General features: G+C 41.3%; 1 protein-coding gene and 1 pseudogene across 1 annotated transcript in view; both read right to left on the reverse strand.

Moving 5' to 3' along the window:
• The window catches only part of LHFPL3 (LHFPL tetraspan subfamily member 3), a 555,591-nt gene that overhangs the window by 66,526 nt on the left and 470,277 nt on the right, over positions 1 to 18,788 (reverse strand). The gene's annotated exons all lie outside the window — the stretch shown is intronic.
• LOC144217412 (pre-mRNA-splicing factor RBM22 pseudogene) lies at positions 1,714 to 17,394 on the reverse strand (annotated as a pseudogene).

Raw genomic sequence — 18,788 nt, forward strand, 5'->3', positions numbered from 1 at the left:
GGCTCTGAGCTGTCAGCACAGAGCCTGATGCAGGGCTCAAACTGACCAACCGTGAGATCATGTCCCGATCTGAAATCGGATGCTTAATTGACTGAGCCATCCAGGCACCCCTCAAGTTTTTATTTAAATTCTAGTTAGTTAATATACAGTGTAAAATTGGTATCAGGAGTAGAATTCAGTGATTCATCACTTACATGTATACAGCACCTGGCGCTCATCATGACAAGTACACTCCTTAATCTCCATCACCTGTTCAGCCCATCCCTCCACCCACCTCCCTCCAACACTCAGTTTGTTCTCTATAGTTAAGAGTCTCTTATATTTGGCTTCCCTCTATTTTTTCCCTTCTGCTATGTTCATCTGTTTTATTTCTTAAACTCCACATGAATGAAATCATATGGTATTTGACTGACTTATTTTGCTTAGCGTAATACATTCTAGCTCCAACCATGCTGTTGCAAATGGGAAGATTTCATTCTATTTGATGGCTGAGTAATATTCCACTGTATGAACATACTGTATCTTTATCCATTCATCAAAATTTTTAACTTGTAAAGAAGAACCTGATCACATGGTGAAATAGTCAATTTCTAGGTACCAATATATTATGAGTTATAGGGGAAAAGTTATCAAAAGAATAATGTTTTTATTCTTTCTATTCTTTCCTCCCCAAAGTTGAGCCACCATGTCATTGGTTGTCCAATCAGGTCACTCTTGAGAGTGAAACTGTGTGCGCTTAGTGATTATATCAGGTCAGCAGGCATAACTGGGGCTCCTGGGGAAACCCGGATGGATCCTTATGCTATACTAAGGGAAGCAACTCTTTCTTCTTTCATATAACCCATGAGCAGTCCAGCAACCCAAGATTTAAAAGGCTCCTGTGACCTCTAACATTCTCCGCTGCAGGGGTATGTCCTTTTATTTTTTTCTATTCTCCTCCTTTATTTTTGCCCACTTCTACTCGCCTTTGATGGTGGGCAGGCCAGGCTGCAGGCCCTTGGTGAGAGTCGAACTCCCTGGGAGGCCTTCATGGGGTGCTCTGTCTCCTCTGGGAAGTGAGGGCTGCATCTAAGTCCTGAGACCAGTGGGCCAGACTGCAGCCTGGACCTTTTATGAGGCTTTGTTTGGGGTTTGAGGGTTGGTATGTCCTGGGACAAGTTCTTCCTCTCACCTTCCTACTTGTGCCTTTTGTCTGATCTCTTTAGCTGCTCTAGTCTGGAGAGACTTTACCCAGCACCCCTGTGTTTGGAGACCAGGAGGGCTAGCTGGCTGTGTTCTCCAGAGCCCTAGTTGCTTCACTCCCTGAGAAGGACAGTCAGGCCAGTATCTCCTGAGCACACTTCCTGTACCCTTGGGGCAGCGCTCCTGCATGGGAAGAATATCTGAGCGTCTAGCTCCGTTGGCTTCAGACAAGAGGACAAAGGAGGGGGCCAGATGTGAGTTACTGAACTCTGCTTCCTGGGACAGGGGCTCTCCCCTCCCCATCTTGTGAGGCTGTCCCCTTGACCTTTTCTCTGCTAATTCAATGAGCGGCAGCACCCTCCCACCTGCCTGGGGATTTTGAGGGGGGCTGGGGACCCAGGGGCCCTGTTTCTCTGCTCTGAGGGTACGGAGCCCAGGGAGCTTGGCTGTGTTTCTGAGAACACCTGAGAACATAGGAAAAGGCCTGGGGATGTGTCAGAGCCTCTGCTGAACGAGGTCCCCAGGGCTGATTTAGGAGTCAGGCATGGCAGGAATGAGCCGCAAAGAGAGTCTACAGCTAGGGAACTGATGGCCCATTTCTGCTTCCTCTTGGGTTGCCCATTCCTGGATCATTAAGTTCTGCCGTGGGAGCCACAGCTGAAGAGAAAGATACCTCAGAGAAGAATGTGCAGGACTGTTTGACTGGAAGGGCCTGGGGGCAGACAGCGTGGAGCTGAGATGGCCTGATGGGCACAGGATAGCTGCTTTCAAATATGCAAAGGGCTGTGGTGTAGAAGAGGATCTAACTTCCTCTGTAAGGTGTTTAGAGGGTGGGAGGCCTCTGAGCGATGGGCCTTCCCGAGCCAGAATGGTGAGGTGGGCCGAACATTTCCAAAATACCTTTAAGAATAAATAAGAAAGACAGCTATTATTTATTGAATATCTTCCATTTGCTAGGTGCTTTACATAAGAGGAGGCTGCTAATTAGATATCTACTATCTAGTTTCCTCTTTTGCCGTAATCCCTTATATTGTTGGGGGTGCTAATATTTCCAGCTAAAATCCTAAATTTTCCAGTCTCCCTTGAAGATGGGGATGGCCAATGAATTATAAATAGTTGGGTGAATTATAAATAAAGCTTGTTGGGTTAAAAACTCAGCTGGGAGGCAGGCTTTTTTGTCTTTCCCTCTTCTTCCTTCTTCCTGTTTGAAAAGCAAATGTGATGGGTGGACCTGCAGCAACCATTTTATGACCACAAGGTAATCTCAAGGATAAAAGCCGCATGCTAAAGATAATACATACTAAAGATAATACAGGGCAATGAAGAAGGAAACAGGGATATTCTTGATGTTATGGAACCCTCTTGTCTATCCTAAACTGCTACCATTAGACTTCAATATTATATAAAGAAAAGTCAACCTCTATTGGGTTTAATGCATTATTACTTGGGTTTTCTGTTATATGCAGCTGACTTAAACCTAAAACACACATTATTTCATTTAATCCTCACAAAACTTTGAATGATGGGTCTTATCACATCCATTTTATTGGTAGGGAAATAGAGGCTCCCAGAAGTTCAGTAACTTGCCCAAGGTCGCACAGCTAGTGGACACTGGCAGAGTTAAGATTTTATCCTGCATTGGGGCTCCTGGGTGGCTCAGCTGGTTAAACATCTGACTTTGGTTCAGGTCATGATCTCGCAGTTTGTGGGTTTGAGCCCCACGTCGGGGTCTGGGCTGAGAGCTCAGAGCCTGTAGCCTGCTTCGGATTCTGTGTCTCCCTCTCTCTCTGCCCCTCCCCCACTCACACTCTGTCTCACTCTCTCAAAACAAACAAACAAAAATAAATAAAAAATTTATCCTCAGTCAATCTGACCCAAAGTCCATCATATTTCCATACTGCTTCTCCTTTCACAGAGTAGCTCATGTGTGAGGCTGAATTCTGTACCAATACATCGGACATACATGGACTACTCTTGCTGTCTACACACACACCAGTCCATCAGGCTCCCTGTTGGTAGGCTTGATCCATGCCAACCTGAGTGGTGAAGTGAAGTGAACATTTGTATCCTTCTGACCTCAGTCCCTGTTCTTTCTATCACTCTCCTGTTGTGCCCAAATCGCGAGTCCCCTGCGACCCCCAAGGAGCCGACACCAATGCAAGTACATAAGGGTCTTTATTACAAGCTTGAGCAGGGGCTCACCCATCTACCGGCGCAGCGGCAGCAAGGTGAAGCCCCGAACAATAGTGAGCAGCTTTTATGGGGTAAGGGACAGCGGTGTTATAGTGCACACATTGTACGTATAGCATCATCACATAAGCACCAATCATAATTGTACAGCACCCATGGTAACAGTTTTGACCATTCAGTATCTGTGAGGCGTCCTTTTGGCGGGACCCAATCATGACCTCTGAGAATCCTTTGAAAATGACCAATTACAAGGTGAGCTCAAAGGGCCTACTTGGGGTTTAGGCAAGCGGTGAGTGATTGGCAAGTTTGTACAGAGTAACTACCTGCAGTTCCCAGCCCCGACTCAGACCACAGGAATGTTACACATTTCTTTTGATTGGCTGATCCCAGGGTGGTTTCAGCTGAAGCTTTTTCTGGAACTGGGCTACGTGCAGCCCGAGGTTGCTCTTAATGGAGGACTTAATTTCAGGCTCCTCACTCCTACCTTAAAACAGACTCTTTTTTTCATTCTTACATATGTCTGTGAAATGGACAACAAAGTCCTGTTCTATCTGGAATTACTACACCCTCTGCTTCCAGTGTCCACTCTGTGTGTCTAGACACACAGAGTGGACACTGGGGCCATTATGAGTCACATGCACATAATTCAGAGAAGGCAAGCCACAACTGAGGCTCTGTGCTTTCCAAGCCCCTAAATCTTGTTTGAATAGTTTATTAGCCATCTCTCTTTTTTCTTCCAGATTCGTGGCCCTATCAGCCAATGTGGAGGCTGATTTACAGTTTGTACTTTGTGCACTCTCTGAAGTGGAGCGAAAAATTGAAAGGCTTATGTTGAGCCCATTCATTCACAGACACATTCAAGATCAAATTAATTTTAAAGCTCTTATGGGCTAATTTAATGTTTCTAAGTTTTGCTTTACAAATCTATAGTGATTTTTATGGCATAATATATATTTCAAGCTAAAGCTATTGCAGACTTGGAAATAACAGTTTTTTATATAACACATTCTGGGATGAAATACATCTTAGGATGAGAAACTAGGCTCAGAATGGAGAAGCCCAAAACTGCTTAATAAGTACAATCACCTGGAGGCAATTATTCCAAAGGGCTCCGAGTGAGTGCATGTTAGAGCTGGAAGGGCCTGAGGAACTACCCAGTCTAGCCCTGTCATTTTAGAGATGAGGAAAATGAGACCTAGAGCAGTTAAGTGGCTGTCAGGAATCACATCGCTGGTGAGGATGGAACCAGGCCTCCAACTGGGGCCTCCCAGACTCTTCATTTGGAGAAAAGATACCAACAAAATAAAATATTTGGGCAATGGATTTTTTTTTGAATGAACTCATCTTCCTTCTCTGAAATTATTTATTAATCTCAGGAGCCATCAGTAATATTCTTTGCCTACTGTGCTGCAGAACTGTCTCTTTATCCAACAGCAAACACCATCAGGCATCACTGTTTCTGTGTATCACATATTGCTACTGTCTGTAATCCTGTTGGGCATATCTCTGCTCTTCCTCATGCTGACTATAAAGTTCTACAGGACTGGGACTCCGTGTGACTTTGGTTTCGTATCCCCTGCAGGGCATAGCCCCAAGCCAGTCACACAGCAGACACTCGACAAGTATTTCTTGGTTAGAATGAACAATGAAAACAAAGCGGTCTGGGTATCAGCCCTCTCTCCTTTCAAATTCTTGCTTTACTTTTTCCTTCCCACCCATGTCCTTTCTCTCAGTGTCAGCCTTTTGCTGAAGATCACAGCCATTCTGAACCTCTGTTTCATGCAGGATTCCCCCAAGCTGAAATGGCTCATTTGGTCTTAGGGTTGGATACAGACTGCTTTGCTAACGGGCCACTGCCAGCCCATATGGTGCCTTTGTGCGAATTAGAAAAAATAACTCCTTCATCTAGGCCGGGGAAATTTTGGATGCTAGAGGACATTTGCCAATGACTGGTTATATTTTGGATTATTACAACTGAAGGGTGCTACTGGTGTACAGCGGGTACGGGTCAAGGATATCCCTAAACACCCTACTATATATTGGAAAACTCCCTTTTCCCCAGAGAATCAGCTGGTCCAGAATGTCAACTGCAGTGACATTGAGAAACTGCATAGCAGTAGGAAAACTTGCAAAATTAGACAGGGATGATTTAGAGACATTGTTTTTATCTGATAAATGTGTAATACTAAGCATTTATCATTTTCTGCATCAAATACCTACTTGGACCACGACTAAATACTTTTGGACATTTGGATTTAGAAACATCATGACTACACTAGAATTGCATTTAGGCTCTATGTTTTCCACCTTTGATAAGGACTTTTCAAAGGTCACTTCTGGAATATAGCCTGAGCCCTGGGTGATTGAAGACCCAGCCAGTCACCTAGTCTCATGAAAACCTCCCTAAGGGGTAAAGCTCCATTTATGGTCATTAGATGTGAATCACTGAAAGACCCTCCCTGACTTCTTTCTCCAGGTGAGACTGTCACCAAGCTCTACATTACAGTCCCTCACGCTTTGATGAATAAGCTCCTTCTCTTCCTGGTTTTGATGCCCTCTTAATATATGCAGTCTGTTATCATCTCCACCCTACAATTCAGGGGAGCTAAGTAGCTCTCTAAAAACTCTTGGTAAATTTATCAACCTTTGATTACAGTACTTAATCTGTGTTTGCAAAGTACTTCACCTATATCCTTATTTGTGCAATTTATTGTATCTAAATGAGTTTCAGTTGGAGCTGGGAGAACTGGTGATTTTATTCATTTATCTGGGAACTCCTGCTTTTGCAGCTCTAGAAGCTCTGCCGCTTTAGGCCTTTGAAAATGGCAAAATGAGGGGGAACCTAAGTGGCTCAGTGGGTTAGAGTCTGACTTTGGCTCAGGTCATGATCTCACGGTTTGTGGGTTTAAGCCCCATATTGGGCTCTGGGCTGACAGCCCAGAGCCTGGAGCCTGCTTTGGATTCTGTGTCTCCTTCTCACTGTGCCCTTCCCTGCTCATGTGCACTCATGTTCTCTCTCTCTCTCTTGCTCTCTCCCCCTGCCCTGCTCATGCTGTATCTCTTTCTCTCAAAAATAGATAAACATTTTAAAAAAGGCAAAATGAGGTTACAAAGCAGTGTAGTGAGGTGGTCACATGGTAGGTTAAATCAGATACCTCGAATTCAGTGTCCCACCTCATTCACATCACATGGAATACATTTAAAAGGTCCAGCCTTTGTCTTCCAGAACCTTTTGGCCCACATGGTTTTATCTCCTGGAACTTCAAGATTTGGTTCTGAGTAACGGGGACAGGTAAATGTACTGAGGGAATAAATCAGTATTCCATTTCAGTATTCCCCACCTGAGCCCTCACTTCAGAGCCAATCTGCTTTAAACTGCCTCTTGCCCACAGCTGGGAGTGCTTCTGCATCAGAACTCAGGACTTCCTTGCCTCTTCTCCTCGTGCAGAGGCAGCCTTGCCGTGCTATGGGGTGGATGCTCTCAGCAGAAGCCTGTGCTGCTGAAGAGTGGTCCACAGAGCCTTGGGGAAGAAAGTAGGGCAGCCTGCTCAGACTTCATTTCCACTGTCCTCATGGATACTTGCTAAAACTCACGGAATAGACTTTCTTTGGCAAGAACTCCTGGTAATGTATTAAAAAAATTCAATACCACATAATTCTTTTTTTAAGGGCAGAAAACAGGCAATAATGATTAGTCTACGTATTCAGAAGAAGTGATATCAGCAAGATGGTGGAATCAAACATTTGCTGCTTGTATCCCCTCCTCAACAACAACTATTTGGAATCTATCCACATCCACTAAAAGTGTCTTTGTGAGAACTTCAAGATCGAGGTAGAAGACTATGACACCCCAGTGTAGTTCAAGAAGAAGGAAAACTGTTTTAGGAGACAGGACTGCACCCAGGCAGCTGAGTCGCCAACCACAGACACAGAAACAACTCCATATCACTGCGGGGTAGGCTACAGGCCTGTTGGGCTTTGGTTCTATCACCAGCACCATATGCCAGGGGATCTAAGTGGAGTCTCTTTCACCTGTGTATCAACTAAAGTAATAGACATAAGCCCTAGTCCTGGCTGTGGACCTTAAAGTGCCCTGTGAACCAGCTCCAGCCATTCTTGACCATGGTCCAGGAGCCCCAGGAGAAAACTGTCTTAGACCATCACTCAGGGGTGAAAGAGCCTTTGTGGAAATCTAGGAGCCCCAAAGAGAAGTTCTAGCACATAGTTAGAGAAAAAAAAAAAAAATTGATATTGGAAGCACTGAAGAGAGTAAGAGGAACAGTTGACTTTACCTGCATCACCCTACCCCCAAGGTATCACAGCTCAGGGCTCAGAGAGCCCTTCTAGGCCTGTAATTTCTCCCCATGGGGGAAAGTGAGAGTGTGAATGCCCAGCTTCTCTAGTTGCATGAGGCACAGGCAAAGAGGCTCACTCCTTTCTTGATGAGTCATGAGCTGCCCAACTAGGGGGCCAAAACATACCAAGGTGACATGGATCCTACTAGCCACATCAGGGAGTCTACTGGAAACCATCAGAACAAACAATTTGAATTACTGGAGTTCCAGAAGGAGAAGAGAGAGAGAAGAGGACAGAGAACTGTTGAAAGAAATAATGGCAGAGAGCTTCCCAAATGTAGGGAGAAATCTGGGTATCTAAGTTCATAAAGCCCAAAGGTCCCCAAATTCAACTTAAAGAGGTATTCTCCAAGGCACAGTACAGTAGTTCCCCCTCACCTTCAGGGGATACTTTCCAAGACCCCCAGTGGATGCCTGAAACTATGGATACTACCCAACCCTATGTATAGACCATGTTTTTACAATATATACATACTTATGATAAAGCTTAATTTATAAATTAAGCATGAAGATTAATAACTAATGATAAAATAAAACAAGTAGCATAATATACCATAATAAAGATTATGGTCTCTCTTGCTCAAAATATTTTATTTTATTATACTCACCCTTCTTATTGTGATGATGTGAGATGATAAAATGCCTACATGATGAGGTGAGGTGAATTACACAGGCTTTGTGACATAGTGTTAGGGTGCTACTGACCTTCTGATGATATATCAGAAGAAGGATCATGTGCTTGTGGACCACAGTTGAATGCGAATAACTGAAACTGTGGAAAGCCAAACCACAGGCAAGGGGGTCTACTGTTTAATAAAACTGTCAAAGACAAGATCTTAAAAGTAGGAAGAGAGGGGCACCTGGGTGGCTTAGTTGGTTGAGGATCCAACTTCAGCTCAAGTCATGATCTCACGGTTCATGGGTTCGAGCCCCACGTTGGGCTCTGTGCTGACAGCTAGCTCAGAGCCTGAAGCCTGTTTCAGATTCTGTGTCTCCCTCTCTCTCTGACACTCCCCTCCTCACTCTGTCTCTCTCTCAGAAATAAATAAAAATATTAAAAAAAAAACTCTATTAAAAAAAAGCAGGAAGAGAAAAGAAGCTTGTTACTTATAAGAAACCCCCACAGAAATAAAGCCAACAGTGATTTCTCAGCATAAACCATACAGGCCAGGAGAGAGTGGGATGATATATTCAAAGTCCTGAAATTTAAACACTGCCAACAAAGAATACTCTAAATGGCAAAGTTGTCTTTCAGAAATGAAGGAGAGATAAAGAACTTCCCAGAGAAACAAAAGCTGAGAATGTTCATCACCACTAGACATCCCTTAAAAGAAATGCTGAAAGGAGTTCTTTAAGCTGAAATAAAAGGACGCTAATTAGTAACATGAAAACGTGAAAATATGCAACATGCTGGTCAAGGTGTGTGTGTGTGTGTGTGTGTGTGTGTGTGTACAGTCAAATTCAGAATATTCGTGAATGAAAATGCACTTATTACAACCAACTCCTCAGAAATACAAGCAATTATGAGGGAATACTATGAAAAATCATATGCCAACAAATTGGACAACTTAGAAGAAATGGACAAATTCCTCAACACTCACACAACTACCAAAATTCACACGGGAAGAGATAGAAAACCTGAACAAACCCATAACTAGTGAGGAAATCAAATCAGTTATCAAAAATCTCCCAACAAATAAGAGCCCTGGACCTGATGGCTNCTAATATGGTGGGGTGTTAACAACTTACCTCTATTATAAAGATTAAAGGACAAAAATATGAAAAAATAACTATAGCTACAATAACTTGTTAATGGATACATAATATAAAAAATAGTAAGTTGTGACATCAAAAAATATGAAAGGGGGGACTAAAACATAAATTTTTTGTATGTGATTGAAATAAGTTGTTATTAGTATAAAATAGCCGGTTATATTTATAAGGTGCTTTATGCAAATTTCATGGTGATCACAAAGCAAAATCCACAGTAGGTACACAAAAGATAAGGAGAATGGAATCAAATCATACCACAGAAAATCATCATGTCACAAAGGCAGACACCGAGAGAGGAAGAAAGAAACATGAGAACTACACTGGGAAACACGGGAACTACACTATTATGTGGGAAAATAATCACTGGATGACATTAATAAGTCCTTACCTATCAATAGTTACTCTGAAGGTAAATGGACTGTTATTCTCCAATCAAAAGACATTGATGAATGAATGGATGAAAAACAGACCCAGTCACATGATGCTTACAAGAGACACTTTAGCTTCAAGGACATATATAGGTTGAAAGTGAAGAAATGGAAAAAATATTCCATCCAAATGGAACCCCTAAAAAGTGATTTCAACTCACAAGCTGTAACAAGAGATAAAAGAGGCCATTATAGATAAAGATTTGGTATATATGTGTATATGTGTTTGTTTGTATACATACATATATATGTGTGTATGTATATACCCACATACACACAATGGAATATTAGCCATCAAAAAGAATGAAATCTTGCCATTTATAACAACACGGATAGAGCTAGAGTGTATAACGCTGAGTGAAATAATTCAGGGAAAGACAAACACCATATGATATCACTCTTGTGGAATTTAAGAAACAAATGAACAAAGAAAAAGACAAAGAAAAAAATCAGATTCTTTTTTTTTAAATTTTTTAAATGTTTTATTTATTTCTAGGAGAGAGAGAGAGAGAGAGAGAGAGCGCGTGAGCAGGGGAGGGTCAGAGAGAGAGGGAGTCACAGACTCTGAAACAGGCTCCAGGCTCCGAGCTGGCAGTCAGCACAGAGCCCGACGCGGGGCTCGAACCCACGAACTGCGAGATCATGACCTAAGCGAAAGCCGGACACTTAACCGACTAAGCCACCCAGGCGCCCCGAAAAAAACCAGATTCTTAACTACAGAGAACAAACTCATGGTTACCAGAGGAGAAGTGGGTGAGGGGATGGGTGGAATAAATAAAGGAGGTTAAGAGTAGACTTATTGTGATGAGCACTTAGTAATGCATAGAATTGTTGAATCACTATATTGTATACCTGAAACTAATATAACACTGTATGTTAATTATACTGGAATTTAAATAAATATGTAAATAATAAATGAAAAAATAAAAAACAGAAGGCCATTACATAATGAGAAAGGAGTCAGTTTATCAAGAGGATATAATGATTGTAATATATATATGCACCCAACATCACAGCATCCAAATATAAGCAAACACTAACAGATCTGAAGAGAAAAACAGACAATGCAATAATTGTAGGGAACTTGACTGTCCCACCTTAAAACGATGGAGAGATCATCCAGACAGAAAATCAGTAAGAAAACATTGGACTTGAACTTTTTATACCAATGGAACTAACAGACATATATAGAACATTTCATCTAAAAGCAGCAGAATACACATCCTTCTGAAGCACATGCAGAATATTCACAAAAATTGATCCTGTATTAGGGCACAAAACAAGTTTTAGCATATTTATGATAAAAATAATACCAAATATTTTTTCCAACTATGAATCAGTAATAGGAGAAAAACTGGAAAACTCACAAACATGTGAAAATTAAACAATAAACTCCTGAACAATCAATTGGTCAAACAAGAAATCAAAGGAAAATTAAAAAGGTGCATCTGGGTGGTTTAGTTAGTTAAGGGTCCAACATCAGCTTAGGTCATGATCTTACAGTTCGTGAGTTTGGGCTCTTCCACATCAAGCTTTCTGCTGTCAGCACTGAGCCCACTTTGGATCCTCTGTCTCCCCCGCCTCTGCTCCTCCCCCCACCTCTCAAAAATAAACAAAAATTTTAAAAAAGGAAAATAAAAAGTATCTTCAGACAAATTATATTGGAAACAACATACCAAAACATAAGGGAAACATCAAAGGCAGCTACCAGAGGGAAATATATAGGGATAAATGCCTACATCAAGAAAAAGAAATGTCTGAAACAACCTAACCTTATACCTCAAAGAACTAGAAAAAGAAGAACTAAGCCAATATTAGTAGAAGAAAGGAAATAACAAAGATCAGAGTAGAAATAAATGCATTAGAAGATAGAAGGACAATAGGAAAGATCAATGAAACTAAGAGCTGTTTTTTTAACATGAACTTGACAAAACTTTAGCTACACTAAGAAAAATAGAGACAAGATTCAAATAGATAAAATCAGAAATGAAAGAGAAGACATTACAGCTGACATCACATAAATACAAAGGATTATAAGAGACTACTATGAACAACTATGTATCAACAAATTGGATAACCTAGAATAAATTCCTAGAAACATACAACCTTCAAGAACTGAATTGTGAAGAAATAGAACAGATCAATAGTAAGGAGATTGAATTAGTAATCAAAAATTTCCCAGCAAACAAAAGTCCACTACCAAATGGTTTCCATAGTGAGTTCTACCAAGCATTTAAAGAAGAAGTAATGCCAATCCTCTCAAGCTCTTTCAAAAATCAAAGAAAAGGAAACATTTCCAAATTCATTTTATGAGGCTGGCATTACTCTGATATCAAAACCAGATAAGAAAAAAAAAACAACTATAGGCCAATATCCCTGATGAATTTGGATGTAACAATCCTCAAGGAATGTTAGCAAACTGATTCAATAGCATAGTAAAGGGCTCATATGCCATGACCAAGGGGGAACTTGGCATGACCTTGTCTTTGGGAATCAAGGATGGTTTAATGTAAGCAAATTAATACCACATTAATAAAACGTAAGATAAAAATCATATGATCATCTCAGCAGATGCAGAAAAAGCATTTTACAAAATACAACAATACTTCATGATAAAATGTTCAATAAATTAAACATAGAAGGCATGTGTCTCAACATAGTAAATACAGGCCATATACGACATACACAGCTAACATCATAATCACTAGTGACAGTTTGAAAACTTTTCCTCTAAGATCAGGAATAAAAATGTTGTTCCTGCTAGTCAATATAGTACAGGAGGTCCTAACCTCAGCAATGAGGCAAGAAAAAAAAAAGCATCTAAATTGGAGAGGAGGTAAAACCATGTTTTTTTGCAAATGACATAATCTCATACATAGAAAAGCCTAAAGACTCCACCAAAAAATTGTCAGAGTTAATAAATGAATTCCGTAAAGTTGCAGGATATAAAATCGATATATAGAACTCACTTGCATTTATTGTGCTAACAGTGAACTATCAGAAAGAGAAATTAAGAAATGTCATTTATAACTGCATCAAAAATAACACCTAGGAATAGATCTCTCCAAGGAGGTGAAAGATCTGTATACTAAAAACTACAACGTTGACAGAAATTGAAGCAGCAGCATAAAATGCAAAGATATCCTGTGCTCATGGATTAGAAGAATTAATATTTTAAAAATATCCATACTATCCCAAATGATCAGTGGATTCAATGCAATCTCCATCAAAATTCCAATGGCATTTTTCACAGAAACAGAACAAATGATCCTAAAATTTTCATGGAACTATAAAAGACCCCAGATCGCCACAGCAATCCTGAGAAACATAAACAAAGCTGCCTTGAGGCATCACATTCCCTGATTTCAAACTATCTTACAAAGCTATAGTAATCAAAGCAGTGTGGTACTGGCATGAAAATAGCCATATAGAATACTGGAACATAATCAACAACCCAGCAATAAACCATTGATTTTGGCAACTGATATTAGACAAGGGAGCCAAGAATACTCAGCGGGAAAAGGATAGCCTCCTCAACAAATGGTGATGAGAGAATTGGGTAATCACATACAGAAGAATGAAATTGTAACTCTGTGTTACACCACTCTCAAAATTAACTCAAGGTGAATTAAAGACTTAAGCACAAGACTTGACACTGGGGAACAAGACCCTTGACATTGGTCTTGGCAGTGATTTTTTTCAGATATGACACCAAAAACACAAGCAACAAGAGCAAAAATCAACAAGTAGAATCATATTCTTCTGTGCAGCAAAAGAAGCAATCAATCAACAGAATGAAAAGTAAACCTATGGAATAGGAGGAAATACTTGCAAACCATCATTGATAAGACGTTAATGTCCAAAATACGTAAGGACCCCCTACAACTCAATAGCAAAACAAAAGCAAACACACCCTTTGCAAACCAAACAGTTTGATAAAAAATGGGCAGAGAACTTGAATAGACATTTTCTCAAAAAAGACATTAAAAAGGCCAATAGGTACATGCAGAGATGGTCAACATTACTAATCATCAAGGAAATGCAAACAAAACCACATATCACTTCGTACCTGTTTGAATAGCCATCCTCAAAATTCAAGAGATTATAAGTGTTGGTGAGGATATAAATGAAAAGGAATCCTTTTGCACTGTTAGTGGGAATGCAAAATTAGTACAACCTCTATGGAAAACAGTATGGATGTTCCTTAGAATATGGAAAATTGAACTACCATATTATTCATCAATCCCACTTCTGGTTATATATCTAAAGGAAGTGAAATCGGTATCTTGAAGAGATATCTGCACCCATGTTCACTGCAGAATTATTCACAATAGACAAGATGTGAAAAAAAAAACCTAAGTGTCAACGTGTGGATAAATGGATAAAGAAGATGTGATGTGTGTGTACATATATATATATATATATATACACATACACAATGGAATATTATTCAACCACAAGAAAGGAAATTCTGTTGTTTGCAACAATATGGATGGACCTTGAAGGCATTATGCTAGGTGAAATAAGTCATACAGAAAAGACAAATATTGTATGAGCTCACTTATATATGAAATCTTAAAAAGCCAAAAAGCTGAATTTATAGACACAGAGAGAAGAATGATTGTTCCAGAGGCTGAGTAGTGGGGGAAATGGACAGATGTTGGTCAAACTTCTGTTTTAAGATGAGTAAGTTCAGAGGCTTCTGGGTGGCTCAGTCAGTTCAGTGTCCGACTCTTGATTTTGGCTCACGTCAGATCTCACAGTTCGTGGGTTCGAGCCCCATGTTGGGCTCTGTGCTGATAGTGTGGAGCCTGCTTGGGATTGCCTCTCTCTCTGCCCTTCCCCTGCTTGTACACTCTCTCTCAAAATAAATAAACAAACTTAAAAAATAAAATGAATAAATTCTGGAGATCCAATGTAAAGCATGGTAACAACAGTTAACAGTCCTGTATTATACACTTCAAAGTTGCTAAGAGATAGATAATAACTGTTCTCACCCTCCCACCACCAAAGATAATTATGTGAAGTGATAGAAGTGTCAACTAAACCTATTTTGGAAACCATTTTACAATAGATATGTGTATCAAGTCATTGCATTGTACACCTTAAACTTATACAGTGTTATATGTCAATTATATCTCAATAAAACTGGGGAAAAATCGGATAAAGATGAGTCTCACTGTGGTGATGCTTTGAAGGTTCCATCTTGTAACTCAGCACTACAAAGGCTAATGTTGTGAAGAAAGCACCTGGGAGGTGTTTGAAGTTCCCAGAGGAAGGGGAAATGCAGTCAAGTTAAAGTGGGGAAACCTTGGGGGTGTCTCTCGAGGCTCCTGTTTAAGATCAAATCCTGAAAATGCTTAAAATCAGTGTCAGGACAAACTGGTTGAGAAGCTAACTGTGTTTGCAGGGGGTGCACTCCAAAGCAATGGGAGGCATTTCCTTTTCCTCTGGAGAGGATGTAGCAGGATCTTACTGCACAGAGGTCTCCGCTTCTTTTGCCTAACAGTGAGTTAAGGTGTTTCCCTAAGTTGGTGCTCACTGAGATGACCCAGAGTCAGGTAAACTGCCAGACTAGGGAGAGAAATAGTTTCTGGGAGCACATTGTTGCTGCGTGGCCCTGAGTGGGAGCCTTGGCAAAGATCCCCGGAAACACCAGTTGATCTGTCTCATGATTTTGTCAAGGACCTCAGCCTGGCTTGGGACCCCAGCCACCATCATCTCTGCTACTGATTTGCTAGTGCATGGTTGGCTTATGAAAATGTATCCTGAGCAGCTCACATTTCTTTGAGTGTCTTCCTTTTCCTAATCAAAACCCAAAGAAGCATTTCAGTTTCTCAGATGCGGAGCAGAGGCACTGACACTTTAATCCACATCCGTGGTACGTTATTAGCACTTTCCTCACCCTTTCATTCATTTGCTTCTTTTGCAGAAAAAGCCGCCTGTACAGTTTTTTCACTGAGAATGATAAATGGGCTTGGCGTTTCCCGCTCTCATTTTTTGCATGGTCTCTGAATGCACTTGCATTTTCCAATTTTCAGCCATAACATGTCCAGATGTGTATGACTGAGAAGGTGCAAACATCCCAATAAGCCCAATTTTCCTGCAGAGAGTTCTGCAATATTATAAACATGTAGTCCAAATTGTAAAGCGCACAAGGAAATGGGACAGAGACAGCTTTCTGTCTCATTAAAAAAGGTCACCATCAGCATAACACCCTCAAGGTCCATCCATGTTGCTACACATAAGTCAGGCAGAGAAGGACAAATATCATATGTTTGCACGTATAGGAGGATTAGGAGGAACTTGACGGAGGAACAAGGGGGAGAAGAAGGGCGGAAATGGTGGGGGAAAGGGAGAGAAGCAAACCATGAGAGACTCTTGAATGCTNGCTGCTGCAGGAGGCGGCGGAAGAGCTCCTGGCAGGCCTGGAACGGGCTCTAGCTTGATCCCAGAGTCTGTGGTTCCGTCCTTCTCTTTTTCTTTTCCTCTGGCTGCTTGGGACCTTCCCCATTTCACGTTGAGTCTGCGGCCATTGACAATCAACTTGTTAAAGGACTTCTCTGCGGCCACCTCTGCAGCCTGCCTCGTGGCAAACTGGATGAAGGCGCACTGCTGTCTCTGGACGACAGTGATTGTCCGGATTTCCCCGAACTGGTAGAAGTGATTTCTTAGATCGGTCTCAGTAATGGTATCGCCCAGACCACCGACATACAGCGTGGTGATAGTCTTGTCTTCCGGCGGGTCCAGACGAGGCATTGTGGAAGCCCGCTTTAGAAGCTTGTCTGCCACAGGGTCATTGATACCATAATATCGGTCTTTAATGTTCTGATCAGCAAGGGGGTCGTCTGGATCTGTTGGCTTCTCGTGCCTGTAGGGACACTCCTCTCCTCTCTTACATTCTCCTTTTACCCAGAAGGAGCAAATGTGGGGTCGATTCCTTTTGTAGTAGGGTGTGGTCCGGGCCAGTTTGAGTAGCATGTCACTGGTGGATGTGGCTTTCCCCAACATGCCAACCGGCCGTGTTCCGTCAGAGTTAGAAATCTCTCTCTCCATTTTCTGTGTGTAGTACTCTTTGTTGACATCTGACTTTGGCATGTCATCCTTAAAAGACAATCCTGCATCACGAAACTGGATGGGCAGACCATATTCTAGGTCCAAGAGGCAAGTCTGACAGACATTCTTCAATTTACTGCAGGTTTGGCACACTTCAGTCTTCTTGAAACGCATGCGGACCCCGGGGCACCAGCGAAATACTGTGAATGGCCTGGCACAGATTTTGCATTCCTTCCCATACTTTTCTTTGGTCATTCGAATATATGGGTTTTCTCCAAGACACGTCTGGCACAGAATGGGGAAGTCCGCATCCTCCCAGTTCTGCCTGTTGTAGGTGTTGGAACCCAGAGAAGTCGCCATCTTGAGAGCGTCTGGAGGCAGTGGCCGCTTCCGAGTTGGGAGAGAGGACCGCCTCAGTGTAATTTTTGAAACTGATTGTCTCTTGACAAATCGTCCATGTGCCTTTAAAAATACGGGCTGCGGTAGCAGATTTGTAAAGATGGTGTGGCATCTCTATTAAAGTTAAGCTAATATCAACAAACTCCAGTATAAAAGAACTGGAATCCTGAGTGGTCATGATTACTTCTGAGCAAAGGACTTCCCTGCGAGCAGCATTTAAAGTGATTAATTTGGCTGCTGTGACTTGGGGTATTAGAGCTGAAGGACATATACTTCATATTACAGAAGTGATATAACCATTGCTTTTTATGAGAGAAGAAGAAGAAAAAGGCACAGGCTTCCTACTGCAAATTTTTTTTTCTGCTGGGATACTGAGAAATCACTTAGAAGCAAGGTCAGAGTTTTTTGTGTGTAATCACATTGGAAGCTCCTGTGCAAGGCGGAATGTAAGGAGTTGAGAGTGCAGGGTTATTGCCTTCCCTCCCCCAGATCCAAATGGACAAGAAGAATATATTCTTTTGGAGGCAGATAAAGGGCACCAAAGATGTTGGCATAAACTGAACTGTGGTGAGAGCCATGGTAGAGTCCTAGTGGTACTATGTTAATTGTGATGGTTGTCAATAGGGACCATCTGTTTTAGAATTATTATCAGAAATGCAGGCACATTCCCTATCATTCATGTGATTTACTACTTTCTTAGCAGAATCAAGATGAAAAATTTTTCAGTTGCATTTACAGGGATCAAATTAAGCTGGTATTAAATCCAGTTAGTAATGCTGGGAATGGTTTGGGCTTTGCCTAATGCTTGAAGGGACGTAAAATAAACATTGTGAATACCGACAGGGGGTCATGATCTATTTTCTCATAAAGTCCTACGTAGCTATGAATTGTACAGGCAATTTCTTTTAGGTAGCAGACATATGATGAGAGAAGAGAATCTCACGGTTGGGGATGGCATTACCAGATTTTAAAGGGGGAAGAAGCTTAAAAATGAGCATTTAGATGAACTCTCAAAGATCTTGAGTTTGTATAGAAACTCTTCCCCCCCCCTTTTTTTTAGCATTTGAGAGAGGAGGAAAAATTTACTAAAACAACAGATTCCCAAGCCAACCCACATAAAATAAACACGGTATAGGAAAAGTGAAATATCTTCTGCTTCGCTGGCTTTGCTCCAGATTTCCCTCTCTGAGTCCTTGTGAACATCTGAAATTCAAGTTGTTGATTATTTTACTCATAAACTTGAGTCCATAATGCTATGCTCACCCCAAGGTCAAGTACAAAAGAATCTCAGTAGAGTAAAGCATAAAACTGAAAGTGCAATGCCTGGGATTAAAAAAAATCAAGAAGGCAGATATTTAAAGATGAAATGCTATTGGGCTGCCCAGGTCAGCTGCTTTAGGCAGGC

The sequence above is a fragment of the Crocuta crocuta genome, unplaced genomic scaffold (assembly GCF_008692635.1).
Source record: "Crocuta crocuta isolate KB4526 unplaced genomic scaffold, BGI_CrCroc_1.0 scaffold396, whole genome shotgun sequence".
NCBI classification, from domain to species: domain Eukaryota; kingdom Metazoa; phylum Chordata; class Mammalia; order Carnivora; family Hyaenidae; genus Crocuta; species Crocuta crocuta.